Source organism: Bombus huntii, chromosome 5 (genome assembly GCF_024542735.1).
Source record: "Bombus huntii isolate Logan2020A chromosome 5, iyBomHunt1.1, whole genome shotgun sequence".
In the NCBI taxonomy this organism is placed as follows: Eukaryota; Metazoa; Arthropoda; class Insecta; order Hymenoptera; family Apidae; genus Bombus; species Bombus huntii.
The window spans coordinates 4,834,899-4,838,335 of NC_066242.1; the positions used below are offsets into that span (position 1 = coordinate 4,834,899).

Consider the following 3,437-nt stretch of genomic DNA (forward strand, 5'->3'; position numbering starts at 1 on the left):
CGGACGAAGGTTGCTTTATTACAGTTCTATTACTCGTTTCGTCCGTTGCTTGTAATTAGAACGCAGTATGAGACGGCTAAATGGAGCTGAATCTTCTTTCGCTGTGCGGGTTTTCCGTGTGGTCGATGTAGTTACTGGAAAACAATAAACGAGGCAGGACGTGTTATTGGAAGGGCGGGATTTGTAGAAAGGCAAATGGGGTCTCGGTTGCTTGATTTCACGCTGACAGTTTCGGTACCGCGGTTCGTTTACTCGGGCTATTTCCTTCTCCCACTTTTCAATGTTAATAAAGTTCCACTGGGACGATGAGTACGTGTACGGGCGGTGTCGCGTGCGATGTAGGTCAGTCGCTTCGAGGAATCTTTAAAATGTCCCAACGACCAGGCAGTAACGTTTCACCTCTTCTTTTGCAGAACCACACGAGACATGAGTCGAAACGAACGTTGTTTCCTTCTTTTAATAATCTGCGTCCTGCTAAGTGATTATCAAGTGAACTCGGACCGGGACGCTCGTTTGTCGAGGAAAAAACGATACGTCGTTTTCCCCGAAGGCTCGACTTTCTCTGTAAGTTCAATAAATTCTTCATTCTCTGCCCCCGTCATACTTAGTCTGCTAGTAACACAGCGACGATGGTTGCGGTTTCCATATCCATCGTGACCAATTCTATTTTAAAATGTGCAATAAAGCCAATCTTTGTGCACTTCGTAAATAATATCACGTGGGTCTATTCACCGTCTGAATTATCACGACGTACACGACGAAGCGATAGAATATTCATATTGAGAATTGTGGATCTTGATAGCCGAAATAATATTATAAGAATACTAAATTTACACTTGGAATTAATATTAGAATAGTTATATATTTATTTTATGGACGATTTCTAAGATATTCATCGATACACACTTGCACGCGTCTCAGCACTTTCTTCCATACCCGACTGTTAACAGACTGAACACAGTTTACATTCATCTGTTTTCGAGACGCCGCGAGACATACAAGTATCTCTTCTTTTGTTTCTTTTTCTTTTTTTTAACGTGGAGGAAATCCGCATGGACACCAGGCCGCTTCTGGGGAAAGCGGCGTGGTAGTCGGCTGGATTCCAACCGACTAAAACCTCCACGATGACCGTCCCGGCTGCGATCGAGAGAGGTTCGGGAACCGGTGCGAGCGATACACCACCCCCCTCTCCAGCGCACAATACTTCCCCTATTGGAGCCGTGTGCGGCCATGTCACACCGTGCCCCGTCAAAAGAGCCGCCGTGCCAAGACTGCTTGGCGGCCCCTAGGAAAGCCAACACCACACTGAGTTCCCAAGCGGTCACCCAAGTACTATCCGTGCCCAACGCTGCTTAACTTTCGTGATTGGACGAGAACGAGTGCACTCAACGCGGTTTGGGCGTTGGCAAAAATTTTTTTTTTTTTTTTTTTTTTTTTTTTTACGTGGAGGAAATCTTCATAGACACCTTACCACTCTATGGGGCGGGCGGAAGGTAGTGCCGGATTCTTACCGGCTAAAACCTCCACGGACGGGACAGTAAGCCTGTGCGAGTGTTCATCGTCGGGCCCCTGTGTGCTTAACATCCAGCTGCACATTTAACCAAGCACTCCTAGAAAGTACATCCACAACACACGCAAGGGAGGGGGCTGGGCTCTTGCCTGTAGTATATGACTTTTAAGAGAAATTTTGGTTTTTCCGTCCCTTCTGTTTCAATCCTTTCAACCGAGGATTCGAACTCGCGACGCGTCGTCTTCAGTACAGCGCCTTAACGAGCGTAGCTGTCTGCCCCGCCATACAAGTATCTCTACTATGCATTTAACCTAGTCCAGCACACAAAATTATACATATCTCAATACACCTCCTTAATTTTTGTGCTGCATATTCATTTCCTTTTATAAGTCAATCAAACCATTTTTAAAAGTAATCTAAAATTTTCAAATTTGTTTCTCCCTAGAGCCTTCGTTAAAATATCAGCTATATTGTTTTCTGAGTCTACTTTTATAATGTCAATTTTCTTATTTTCGTAACTTTCATTCATAAAATGGAAGTGAACTTCAATATACTTGGAATCTTTTGTTAAGTTTCTAAATTTTGATATCGCAATCGCTCCAGCATTATCTTCGTCAATTTTTATTTGTCTCTCGATCATTATTTTGAAATTTTTCAATAATTTCTTTACAAATTTTATTTATTTATTATACACTCACTGCTTCTGACAAAGCTCGGCGGCTGTTGATGATTTTGCTTTCTCGATTTCCAGTAAATTGCGTTTCCGAAAAATCTTACGATAAATCCCGTAGTGGATTTTCTATTTACTTTATCTCCAGCCCAATCAGTGTCAACAAAACAATCAATATCTTCAGCATTCAAATTTCTTTTATAAGTTAATTTTAATTTTCTAGTTAAATATAAGTATTTCAAAATTCTCAATGCATATTTATAGTGGGTCCCGTCGTAACTGTTTTGAAATCGACTTAAATAGTTTACACTATAGCTAACGTCTAATCTTGTTCCAGTACTAATATATAATAAAGCTCCTATGAGATTTCTATATTTTATATCGTCTGAGGCTGATTGTGCGGGTTCTAAACTTAAGTTTTGTTTCATTGGTGTAAAATATAGTTCACTATTTTCTATATTATATTGTTTCACTAATGACTCTAAATGACTACTTTGATCTAATTTCATCTCACATTTCTTATGATCGTATTCAATGTTTATTCCTAAGTAAGTCTTTGCTTCATCTAAGTCCTTCATCGCAAATTTGTTTGACAATTTGGTTTTAATTTCATCGATTTTTCTTTTGTTTTTTCCACATATTAATAAGTCGTCTATGAACAGAATTAAGTATATAACATCATCGCTCTTATACTTCATATACACACAATAATCGCTCTCACTTCTTTGAAATCCTGATTTTCTCATATACTCGTCGAAACATTCATACCAAGCTCTTGAACTTTCACGCAATCCATATAACGCCTTTGATAATTTACATACTTTCCCGCTTTTATCGTCGTAACCCATAGGTTGTTTTACAAATACTTCCGATTTTATAGTTCCGTTTAGGAATGCTGTTTCTACATCCATTTGCATAATCGTCATGTGGATTTTGTCATGTGAATTGTGGATCTTGATAGCCGAAATAATGTTATAGGAATACTAAATTTACACTTGCAATTAAAATTAGAATAGTTATATATTTATTTTATGGACGATTTCTAAGATATTCATCGATACACACTTGCACGCGTCTCAGCACTTTCTTCCATACCCGACTGTTAACAGACTGAACACAGTTTACATTCATCTGTTTTCGAGACGCCGCGCACACACATACCTCCACACACTGACACTCACATACAAGTATCTCTACTACGCATTTAACCCAGTCCAGCACACAAAATTATATCTCAATAATTCACATTGATGGTTT

General features: G+C 39.4%; 1 pseudogene; it reads right to left on the reverse strand.

Moving 5' to 3' along the window:
- Positions 1–1,292: 1,292 nt before the first annotated feature.
- Positions 1,293–1,407, reverse strand: LOC126866228 (5S ribosomal RNA; annotated as a pseudogene).
- Positions 1,408–3,437: the final 2,030 nt, after the last annotated feature.